At 41.6% G+C, this 13,029-nt stretch overlaps 1 pseudogene; it reads left to right on the top strand.

The window, feature by feature from the left end:
- The first annotated feature begins 644 nt into the window (after window positions 1-644).
- On the top strand, window positions 645-726 carry LOC130359810 (U2 spliceosomal RNA; annotated as a pseudogene).
- The last annotated feature ends 12,303 nt before the right edge of the window (window positions 727-13,029 follow it).

The following is a 13,029-nucleotide window of genomic DNA, read 5'->3' as shown; positions in this document are numbered from 1 at the left end:
TGCTCACTTGATTGCATGATTGTTTGCATAATTGCTAGTTTGCCGCTTGGTTTGGCACTTGATCGCTTGATTGCATGCTTGCTTGATTACATACCTGTTTGCTTAATTGCGTGCTTGTTCTGTTGATTGCATGCTTGCTTTGCTCGCTTTTACACTTGATTGCTAGCTTATTTGTTTAATTGCATGCTTGATTGCATGCTTGTTCACATAATTCCTTGTTTGCTCGCTTGATTTTGTACTTGCTCACTTGATCGCTCGCTTTTACGCTTGAATACATGCTTAATTGCTCACTGGATTGCTCAATTGTTCTCTTGATTGTGTACTTGCTACCTTGATTTCGTGCTAGTTCGCATAATTGCTTGTGTGCTCTCTATTGATTTTGTGCTTTTTGTGCTACGCTTTATTGCATGCTTATTTGCTTAGTTGCTCGCTGTATTACTCAATTGTTCACTTGATTGTGCACTTGCTCCCTTAATTTCAATTGCACTCTTGATTTTGTGCTTGCTCATTTGATCGCTTCCTTGATTGTGCAATTGTTTGCATAATTGATCGCTTGTGCTTATGCACACTTAATTGCTAGCTTGTTTAATCACTTGCTTGCTCGCTTCATTGCACGCTTGATTGAGTGCTTGCCCACTAGATTGCTCGCTTCTCGGCCTTTTGGCTAAGATCAAGTGTAGTATCTCTTCTTATCAGTTTCATACTGGTGGAGAAGTCCCACCCTTGTGGAGCTGGTGGGGATGGGTGCTACATGGAGGAGGCAGGTGTACCGGGGCTGGTTCTGAGGAATCAGCTCGACGTCTGTCCTGATGTGACCTGTTTCCTCCGGGTCTCGCCATGAGGTTGGGGGTGTAGAGCCGAGGTACTTCTGTGCCTCGGGGAGTGGTGACCCTGAGGTGCCGAAATTCACTGGGTGTTATAACTCACTGAGTGAAAGCACTGCACAATTACTCTTCACCTTTGGCACTCAACCTTTGTATTACGGCCTTCTGGCTAGGATCAGGGAAATTTTCATAGATCCGGCCGGATGGCCGGGCAGTATATCTGCACTCGTCCACTTATTTATAATTTTTTTGTTTGTCACTGTGCCACTTTTATGTGTCTGTTTTTGTACACAGTATTGTCAGGATCCGGTAGCCCTTCTGGGTGTCCCTCCTGGTGGTCTAGGGGAGGTGTGTGTTCCTCACCTCCCTGCAACCCCTGGGTATCTTGGCTTCGGTCAAAATGCCATCAGTATACGACTCCTGGATTGATACCTCGGTTAACGCCTAGGTTGAAGCCAGGAGCATTTTCAGCCCCTTAGTAGCTTCGGCAAAAAGGGGCATCGAACCTGGATCCTGGCAGGTGCCTCTTGGCCCGGAGGTGAAGGGTAGGTTTGTTGGGGGGCCTCTCTCCTGTTGGAGAAGGGCTTAGCGATAGACCACATCCTTTGTGCACTTTTTTTTGTGTGACACGTTTGCACTTTGGGTGATAGAGAGCACTTGCCTCGGGTCTTAAAAAAAAAAAGTAAACATTCTCCTCAGCTCTTCAGTTGCTCCACTCCTATTTGGCTGGCAGCAGGGAAGGACATATCAGCGGTAACATCAAGGGCATCGCAGCAGATGTGCCAAGCTCTCAAACAGCCCTGCTCTTAAAGTAGCAGAGCAGTCTAAAAGTGGCTACTGGTGGCCTGACTGGCCAGGGGCCCCTTGTTCTGCTGGGTGCAAAGGCAGGGCCTAGAGCAGGAGCGCCAATGTTAATCTGGCCCCTTGCTGTTCTGGTTTCTCTGTTACTAGAGACAGCTTTTCCCTAACAGGCAGTAAACAGCAGACTGCAGAAAATGGAGACCAAGATTTCAGAACCTTTTTTTTTTTTTCCCGGGAAAAGGATTAATTTTCGATTAATGAAGAGATTTATGTATATGGTATAGATCACATAGACAGCATCAAGTTGTTTTATAATTCTCTTCCCCACCCCCTCAGCCCAATCCTATATAAGTAGTAGTTAGCTACACATGGGCCTTTTCTTTCATGGCAGCCTCCCAGTTTGACTGGGAGAGCATGGTAAGTGTGCTATAACATCCTGTTCACACTTGTGTGGTGCTGTGCGGCGTCCGTTGCTGCCATGGCGCCGTGTCTGCGGGGAGGTGTGACCCATGGACTGGTTTGAGTGGCGTTGGGGCCGCTCTGCCAGTGGGTCGTTCCCCCTGTGGGAACTGGTGTTGCGGTGGTGGTGGTCGCCGCCCAGTGCTACGCCATTTTATGCTAGGGACGTTAGGGACCCACTCTAAATAGGTGGCCTTGACGTGGCGAGTGGGCTTTGTACTTTTTGATCAAAACGTATATACTAACAACCTGTTAGTTTTTGAAATTATGCTGAGAAGCAATTGGATCATTGTGCAAGATTGTAGATGTGCACCATGTCTGTTTTCTACTTGAGTACACATTGTGTTTTCTATCCCCTCTTTATTTTTTGTTTGAACATGTTGTCTGCACTCTTCCCCATCCCCTCAGCCCAACCCTATATAAGTAGTAGTTAGCTACACATGGGCCTTTTCTTTCCTGGCAGCCTCCCAGTTTGACTGGGAGAGCATGGTAAATTTGCTATAACATCATGTTCACACTGGTGTGGTGCTGTGTGGCGTCCGTTGCTGCCGTGGTGCCGTGTCTGTGGGGAGGTGCGACCCATGGACTGGTTTGAGTGGCGTTGGGGCCGCTCTGCCAGTGGGTCGTTCCCCCTGTGGGCACTGGTGTCGCGGCGGTGGTGGTCGCCGCCCAGTGCTACGCCATTTTATGCTAGGGACGTTAAGGACCCACTTTAAATAGGTGGCCTTGACGTGGCGAGTGGGCTTGTACTTTTTGATCAAAGCGTATATACTAACAACCTGTTAGTTTTTGAAATTATGCTGAGAAACAATTGGATCATTGTGCAAGATTGTAGATGTGCGACCATGTCTGTCTTCTACTTGAGTACACATTGTTTTATAATAACCTTGACCATTTTTCTGCACTTGTTTAGCCTTAAAGTGTACCTGTCATTTGCAAAAAAAAATTTATGTAAGGTAGATAAAAACATTATATGTGTATTTGTAATATACATTGGTTAGAAAATGTTTATATTTTTGGGTGAAAAATTCCTGTCTTGTACCTCCAGCTGTGTCTCTGTGCAGAGATCAAATACAGTAAGTGTAGGTGGACAAGCAGGGCTCTGTGCAGTAAGGCTCTATGACACTCTCCTGGCACATGAGGATGATTGACAAGCCAGGAGCCTGCACAGAGCCCTGCTTGTCCTGCCCTCACTTCCTGTATTTTGTCTCCGCACAGAGACTCACAGGCAATAGCTGCAGTGACAGCATTTTTGTGATTGGTAGCAAACGTGCCTTATATACCGATGCAAATGTGAGTAAATATGCAGCGGTAGCTGCTTTTTATACATTTGTGTGGGTAGATATATGGTGTACATGTACCGTTACTGTTCTTAGGTGTACATACATTTATTATACCTGTTACTCACTTGATTTAAATCCCTATTAATAAGGTGTCAATATATCACTCTTATTGTTACACTTTATATGTGCATATATATGAGGCACTATTCATTTTCCCATTCCACATAATACATAGTCCAGATTTGTTGCTTCCATTTACATCTATGCTAATATCTCAAATATTGCCCACATATGTAATTATTATTCAACCCATTATCCTTGATATGATATGTAATTATTATTCCACCCATTGTCCTTGCTATGATTCTGTGTGTTGTGCATATGCACCAATGTAAATCCAATGAACACAACATGTGTCCACAACATGTTCACCATCAGGGAAATGGGAAAATGGCGATGACCATTACCTTGATATCACATTTACAGCGTTACTGGTTATATTTTTATGTATACAAAACATCTAAATAACTTTTTTACTTTAAATATTTATATTCAAAATGTACCTGCAGTATCCAGGAACATTGAAAAAAAAACAGCACAATAAGAACATATGTGTATCATAATCTTATTACTGATGTTATGAGGTTTAAGGGGGCTGTGTAGCTCTGTGTCCCTCTAAAACTATATAATCCTAATAAAATCTACAGTTTACCATTTTGGTTCTCACATTTTGGTATTGTAGGCGTATGTAATGAAACTACATGCTAAATTAATGAACTATGCAATTATTAGATTAGAAACCATGCAAACACTTCAAAAATCATAGTTCTGAAGCATCATGTTATATAATATTTAGGGAAATTTGTATGTACTGCTAAAAGTAGTGTTTATGAAGAAGTCCCACAATTTGTCCTGCAGGGGGAGCTGTTGGCAAGTGATCCATTTAATCAACTTCTTTATTTCTTTATTTCTTGCATTCCATATTACCTTCTAAATGCAACAAGAAAATAGCTATTGTTGACCCAGCATGTAATAATAACAAAAGGAAGAAGTCTACCTATTGCAATGAAATGGACCTTCTTAACTAAATATCTCTCCCCATTTATTTTCTTTAGATTTCATTGTGCATGGACAAACAAGTTCACAGAACTGTTCTCAGAGTTCAGAGTGATTGTAGCACAAAATCACTGGCTTATAAAACACACTTTTTGTTTTGTTTTGTTATTTGTGCTAAAAAATAGTTGAACTATTATGACAACCACTGTCCAAGACACTATGAGGGCACATGGAGGGCCATTGCACAGATAAGCTTTCTTTTTGCATTGTTACATAGTTCTTAAAGTAAAAAAAAAAAAGTTTAACCTGTATCCCTATTGTGTCCCTACTCCTACTGTGTTGATCTAAAACTAAAAACCATTATAAGGCTGATGCCAATTGCCCCATACCAGGGATAAAAATTATTTTCCAACTCCAATTATGGCAATCAGAATAAATCCCTGGATCAATGCTCTGTTCCAATAAATCTAGTAATGTTATTACTTTCCAGAAATGCATCCAGGCCCCTTTTGGATTATTTTTTGAATTCACCATGACCACTACCTTTTGTTTAGCTCCCTAATCTACTGTTGCCCCTCTGCTATGAATATAACATATACATTAAAAAAAAAATACCACCTTGGAGGTCTTTGCCTTAAAGGAAATCTGTCACTAGTTTCACCTGCACTAACCAGCGGTACTGGCTAGTAGTGTGGGTCACACTCATTAAAATTATACCTACCGTTCCCGGTTCCGTCGTGATATAATTTATTCTTTTGAACATGTAAATGAGCATCCTGGGGTACAGGCAGGGTTACGATTGCAGCCTCAGGCACGGTTATGTCAGCGCTGTTCCTTCAATATTCACTTGATTCTCTGCTCTGTCTTAGTGCCTACTGCACAAAGCAAAACTACAACTTCCAGAATAACCGCTAGTTAGTGTGGTTGAATCAAGTGATAGTCTTCCTTTAAAGGGGTACTCTGTTGGAAGCATCTTATCCCCTGAGCTGGCTGCGGTGGCATCCGGAACACGGGAGCTTTGAGCCACGCCCCCTCCATTCATGTCTTTGGGAGGGGGCGTGACGACTAGTAAAATGCCATCATGCCTCCTCCCATGGAAGGGAATGGAGAGGGTGTGACAGCTTGCATCGCCAGTCATCGGACATGGAGCAGAGTTTGCTCCATTCACCCAATGACGGGGTGCCGCAGCGGAGATAGCGTGGGTCCCCAGTGGTGAGAACCCCCCGATCTAACATCTTATCCCCTATGCTTTTTTAGACTTTGGATTAGGATTTAAGATTTGACTTGAGACTAAGATTATGCACTAGATCAGCTTCTCCCTTTTCAACTCATGCTGACTCAAGGGGTTTCTGCCCTGGCTTGTTTCTCATGGTTCTCAGGATACACTTGTCTAAGGTAATTTAGGATTTGGTGTAAGGCTGTCCTTCTGCGCTAAGTCCAGTATGTGAGTGCATGCTTCAGGGGGTGAGTGTTGTGGTGAAATATACATATCACCTCCCTTATCTAAAATTCCTTGGGTTGCTCTGAGACACTACTATATTTGAGGGCATCCAGAAGGAGATCCCCTGCCCAGAGGATATCTGTAACTTAGTCCTTACTTTTCAAAAGAGTCCATCGGTTCTGCCATTGCCTCTTATGCTATCTCTTGGTGTGGTAATACCCCTGTAGCAGGGCACGCTAGATAGGTTGCAGTTTTGTTGCCTTGTGCTAGAATGTTGTTACTTTGGGAAAACTCCCACTCCCATACTATATACAAGTGCTTATACTGTCCCTCTGTTACACAGGCAAATCTATGCTGACCTTGTGCCAGTTGTAACTCCTGACACTAGTCCATATCTACGGGATTTCTGTGCTATATGTTCCTTGATAAATCCCGTCATCTAGGGAGGAAACACGTCGGAACTATTGGACTACAAAACTGTAAAGTAGATTTTATCACTATTTTTTCATATCAATTTCTGCACATGAGGTGAATGTGGATGAACTGTATCCTATTTATGGTGAGTTTAATTCAATATAGCCATACCTGAGTTAGGGTTAATTGCATAAAAGGGCGTTAAGATATATTAAAATACATCACACTAGTTGATATTGGGGAATTGAGGAAATAAGGTGTTACGCTTTTTCCTGTCTGTGCAGCCTGGAGGACAGTAATGCGTCAGCCTCTCACCATTTTTATGACTCCGTTAAATATTGCCCATTATTGACTTTAATTATTGTTAAATAGGTACAGAATAATCATTGGTCCAGCACCTCAGCATTAGTATGATTATTTGATTTTGGTGTTCACGAGTGATTATCACAATTTGGTGTTAAAACATTTTTAATGCATACCAATAAAATGTTGTTTTTAAATATCATTTAAAACAAGGGTTTCAACAGGGCTGTGATTAAATATTCAGTGATCCTTTGAATTATCATTCTGAAGTGCTATATACAGGAAATTTAAATGAAAACCACAATTTTGCACATTTTGGAGGGTTATGTTTTCACACTGTACACTTTACGGTAGAATTGACATGTGTTCTTTATTCTGTGGGTCAATACAATTAAAATGATACCCATGGCTAGATACTTTTATATTTTTGTACCGCTTACATACAGCTTAGCTAAAACTTTTTGTACAAACTCAGTAGTCTAAAATCACCCTATTTTGTCCACCTATAACTTTTAAATTTTTCCGTATATAGGGCAGTATGAGGGCTCATTTTTTGTGCCGTCATCTGTACTTTTGATTGATACCACATTTGTATATATAAAACTTTTAGATCATTTTTAAGACATTTTTTATTTTTTTAATAAATTGTGACAAAAAAGCTGCATTTTTGGACTTTTTTTATTTTTAAGTTTACGCCATTCACCGTACGGGATCATTAACATTATATTTTGATAGATCGGACATTTACGCATGCGGAGATACCAAATATGTTTATAAAATTTTTAAGCTTTTTGGGGGTAAAATGGGAAAAACGGACAATTGAAATTTTTATTGGGGAAGGGGATTTTTCCCTTTTTTTTTTTTTATTTTTATTTTTATTTTTTTTTACACTTTTACACTTTTTATGTCCCCATAGGGGACGATCTATAGCAATCCTTTGATTGCTAATACTGTTCAGTGCTATGTATAGGACATAGCACTGATCAGTATTATCGGTGATCTTCTGCTCTGGTCTGCTCGATCTCAGACCAGAGCAGAAGACCCCAGGAGACGGCCAGCGATGCGGGCGATCCGATCATCCATTCAAAGTGCCGCAATGCCGCAGATGCCGTGATCTGTATTGATCACGGCATCTGAGGGGTTAATGGCGGACATCCGAGCGATTGCGGATGTCGGCCATTACCGGCGGGTCCCCGGCTGCTTGCAGCCGGAACCTACCGTGTATGATGCGAGCACCGTTCCGATGCTCGCGGTAATACACAGGACGTAAATGTACGTTCTGGTGCGCGAGGTCCCGTCAAACCAGGACGTACATTTACGTCCGTGGTCGTTAAGGGGTTAAAGACATACAGTGGGGCAAAAAAGTATTTAGTCAGCCACCAATTGTGCAAGTTCTCCAGCTTAAAAAGATGAAAGAGGCCTGTAATTTTTATCATAGGTATACCTTAACTATGATAGACATAATGAGAAGAAAAAAATAATCCATAAATTCACATTGTCTGATTTTTTTAAGAATTTATTTTAAAATTATGGTGAAAAATAAGTATTTAGTCAATCACAAAAGTTAATCTTAATGCTTTGTTAAATACCCTTTCTTGGTAATGACAGAGATCAAACGTTTTCTGTAAGTCTTCACAAGGTTTTCACACACTGTTGCTGGTATTTTGGCCCATTCCTCCATGCAGATCTCATCTAGAGCAGTGATGTTTTGGGGCTGTTGCTAGGCAACACAGACTTTCAACTCCCTCCAAAGGTTTTCTATGGGGTTGAGATCTGGAGACTGGCTAGGCCACTCCAGAACCTTGAAATGCTTCTTACGAAGCCACTACTTCATTGCCCGGGTGGTGTGTTTGGGATCATTGTCATGCTGAAAGACCCAGCCATGTTTCATCTTCAATGCCCTTGCTGATGGAAGGAGGTTTTCACTCAAAATCTCACTTAACATGACCCCATTCATTCTTTCCTTTACACAGATCAGTCATCCTGGTCCCTTTGCTGAAAAACAGCCACAAAGCATGATGTTTCCACCCCCATGCTTCACAGTAGGTATGGTGTTCTTTGGATTCAACTCAGCATTCTTTCTTCTCCCTACATATGACGAGTTGAGTTTTTACCAAAAAGTTCTACTTTGGTTTCATCTAGCCAAATGACATTCTCCCAATCCTCTTCTGCATCATCCAAATGCTCTCTAGCAAACTACAGACGGGCCCAGACATGTACTGGCTTAAGCAGGGGACATGTCTGGCACTGCATGATTTGAGTCCCTAGCGGCGTAGTGTGTTACTGATGGTATCTTTTGTTATTTTGGTCCCAGCTCTCTGCAGGTCATTCACTAGGTCCCCCTGTGTGGTTCTGGCATTTTTGCTCACCGTTCTTGTGATCATCTTGACACCACAGTATGAGATCTTGCTTGGAGCCGCAGATTGAGGGAGATTATCAGTGGTCTTGTATGTCTTCCATTTTCTAATAATTGCTCCCACAGTTGATTTCTTCACACCAAGCTGCTTGCCTATTTCAGATTCAGTCTTCCCAGCCTGGTGCAGGTCTACACTTATCAATACTTATTTTCCACCATAATTTGCAAGTAAATTCTTTAACTCCTTAAGGACACATGACGTACCGCTACGTCATGTGTCCCGGTCCTGCGATATAACACGGTAACCCCGCATCATATCGTGGCGGGCCCAGCGTCATAGTGAAGCCGGGACTCGCCGCTAATAGCGCGTGGCACTGATCGCGGTGCCGCACGCTATTAACCCTTTAGCCGCGTGCTCAAAGCTGAGCCACGCGGCTAAAAACGAAAGTGAAAGTGCCCGGCTAGCTCAGGGAGCTGTTCGGGATCGCAGCGGTATAATTGCGGCATCCCGAACAGCTGTACTACAGGAGGAAGGTCTCTTACCTTCCTTCCTGCAGTCCGATCATTGATTGAATGCTTCAAGCCTGAGATCCAGGCTTGAGCAATCAATCACCGATTTCACTGATTGTTGCCATGCAATGGCAAGGCAACAGTCTGTGAATGAAATCAGCCATTGCAAGCTGATAGGTCTCTATGGCACCTATCAGCTTGCAAAAAAAGTGTAAAAAAAAAAAGTTAACCCTTTCAGGTATTCCCTTCTGAAGTAAAAGTTTGAATCACCCGGCATTTCCTAGTAACAAAATAAAACAGTGTAAATAAAAATAAAAATACACATATGTGGTATCAGCGCATGCGGAAATGTCCGAATTATAAAAATATACGACTTTAAACCGCACGTTCAATGGCGTACGCGCAAAAAAATTCCAAAATCCAAAATATTGCATTTTTGATCACTTTTTACACAACAAAAAAGTGAATAAAAAGTGATCAAAAAGTCTGATCAGAACAAATATGGTACCGCTAAAAACATCAGATTTTGGCGCAAAAAATGAGCCCTCATAGCGCCCTGAACACAGAAAAACAAAAAAGTTATAGGGGTCAGAAGATGACAATTTTAAACGTATAAATTTTCCTGCATGTATTCATGATTTTTTTCTGAAGTGACATAAAATCAAACCTATATAAGTAGGGTATAATTTTAACCGTATGGACCTACATAATAAAGATAAGGTGTCATTTTTGCCGAAAAATGTACTGCGTAAAAACAGAAGCCCCCAAAACTTACAAAATAATGTTTTTTCATCAATTTTGTCGCACATTGATTTTTTTTCCCGTTTCTCCGTAGATTTTTGGGTAAAATGACTTATGTCATTACAAAGTAGAATTAGTGATAAGTCATCATATAGAATTTTAGGTGAAAATTTTAAAGAGTTATGATTTTTTAAAGTTAAGGAGGAAAAATTGAAAATGAAAAAATGGAAAAAGCCCCGGTCCTTAAGGGGTTAAAAATCAGACAATGGGACTTTCTGGATTTTTTTTCTCATTATGTCTCTCATAGTTGAGGTATACCTATGATGAAAATTACAGGCCTCTCTCATCTTTTTAAGTGGGAGAACTTGCACAATTGGTGACTGACTAAATACTTTTTTGCCCCATTGTAGATAAAAATATTTCCATTGTAATACATTTAAAGAGATAATCAAAACATAGCTAGAGACCTTTGAGGCTACAGCCAACCAAACAGTGTTCGGAGTAGAAAAAGGTGACCCCACTCTGGGATACCACATGTATTTTAATCATAAGGGATAAAGACAGTTTATTTTGAATGCCTTGCAATATATTTTCAAATATATCCAAGGTGTACATTTTTTCCTCATATTGGTGAACATTGTTACAGTCATAGTTACTTTTATATTATTCTGGTTTCTGAGATGTAGATGCAAATATACCACATGTGGAGTTTATAGAATGTTAAATTACAGATTTAATGTGACATAAAAGAAACATTCCAGCAGAGAGACAAAATGTTTCATGACAGTTCCTCAACTGTGCCCATTTATTAATTGCTTGTACAAAAAGAAAAAAAGTTAAAAATAATTTAAAATACAATTGTATTAGCATCATGAGTGTTGACAGGCATCTTCTGTAAAATCATAAATGTGAACGGCTAGTTGTCTGTCACCAATGCACTGCACTTTTGTAGACTGGTTGTTGATGGTGCTGATTTTTGGAGTAATGGCCTCCAACACTGGCAACATACCCCTAATAAATATGGGATTTACTGAGGAGCTGAGTATTTATCAATGTGTCATTGCTAAAGGATGACAGCTTTCCAGTAAATCACTTTGCCATATTTTTGGCCTGTTAGAGCTGCCTCAGTTGACCATAGTGCTGTTATTGTAAAATAAAACATCTAAAACTGTAAGAATTTTCAATATCTTTAAAGGGGTATTCCAGGAATTTATTTGTATTTGACTGTGCTACAGGGGTTGTAAAGTTAGTGTAGTTCATAATATAGTGTCTGTACCTGTGTGTGACGGTTTTCTCACAATTCTTGTGATTTTTGTCCCAAAATTTATTTTTAACAGCATACAAAAGACTGTTGTCTCAGATTTTTCCCAGGTTGCAATGTGGCCGAGACCTGACTAACTAGTCAGCTGATGACAGGGAGCCTGTCTACTTCAATGGGTGGAGGGATTGCTTGGTGGGAGAGAGATCAATTTACAACTAATGCAACAGCTGTAGGCACCCTGATTGAAGACTACAGGTCTTGTTTCAATGGCTGGGGTGGCTGATGTGTGGGAGGGAGGAAAATGGAAATATGGGATTTGTAGGCAAAAAAGAAAAACTCAAACAGGAAATACCAGTTCACAAAAAGCTAGTCACAGTATTATGGTAATCTCACAACATAGCCATTAAGCCCCAAGACAAGCTCAGATCCTTCCTAAGTATGTCCATTACTGTCTGGCAGGTATGCACTAAAATCACCTTATGGTGGATAACCCCTTTAAACAAAAAAAAAACAAAAAAAACTGCCTCTAAAAAATTATTTCAGTAGTCCTGACAAAGTATGTTGCAGTTACTTTCAGACTAATGCTTCTTTTACTAGCAAGTTAGGGGAGATGTAGAGAAAGACTGGGTCTTAAAGGGAATCTGTCATCAGCATCACCAGCACTACAAGGCTACTAAGAGTGATGCTGATGAACAATACTTGCTATTCCCAGATCTGTGCCTTTGTTCCGGCAAGGCAATATCCCTGATTTTCTTTATAGCCTTAGGAGCTGGGTGACGTCCTGCTTAAATCTTAATAGGAAACACTTTCTCCACTGTGCTGAGCCTCCTATGCTGCAAAATGGAGCTTCAGTGTGCAGCTACATCCCAGGAGACATGAGAGATTTCACAGCGGAGGAAAGCTGCAAAGTGTAGCTCCAATCTTCCTTTGAAGATTCAAACTGGACATCACTGAGCACCCAGAGCTTGGGAATGTCTCCTGTGCATAAAGGTACCTCATTAACATAGAAAACCAGGAATATCGGAGGCAAATTTGTCACCCGCACTACAAGCTACAAGCCTGCTTGTCCTCACTGCACAGAGACCTGCTTGTCTTCACTGCACAGAGCCCTGCTTGTCCTCCCTGCGCAGAGCCCTGCTTGTCCTCACTGCACAGAGACCTGCTTGTCCTCAGTGTACAGAGCCCTGCTTGTCCTCAGTGTACAGAGCCCTGTTTGTCCTCAGTGTACAGATCCCTGCTTGTCCTCAGTGCACAGAGCCCTGCTTGTCCTCAGTGTACAGAGCCCTGCTTGACCTCAGTGTACAGAGCCCTGCTTGTCCTCAGTGTACAGAGCCCTGCTTGTCCTCAATGTACAGAGCCCTGCTTGTCCTCAGTGTACAGACCTCTTCTTGTCCTCAGTGTACAGAGCCCTGCTTGTCCTCACTGCACAGAGCCCTGCTTGTCCTCATTGCACAGATACCTGCTTGTCATCACTGCACAGAGCCCTGCTAGTCCTCACTGCACAGAGCCCTGCTTGTCCTCAGTGTGCAGAGCCCTGCTTGTCCTCAGTGCTCAGAGCCCTGCTTGTCCTCAGTGCGCAG

The sequence above is a fragment of the Hyla sarda genome, chromosome 2, assembly GCF_029499605.1.
Source record: "Hyla sarda isolate aHylSar1 chromosome 2, aHylSar1.hap1, whole genome shotgun sequence".
In the NCBI taxonomy this organism is placed as follows: Eukaryota; Metazoa; Chordata; class Amphibia; order Anura; family Hylidae; genus Hyla; species Hyla sarda.
The sequence above is the reverse complement of the archived record's forward strand: the minus strand, read 5'-3'. Positions and strand labels throughout refer to the sequence as shown.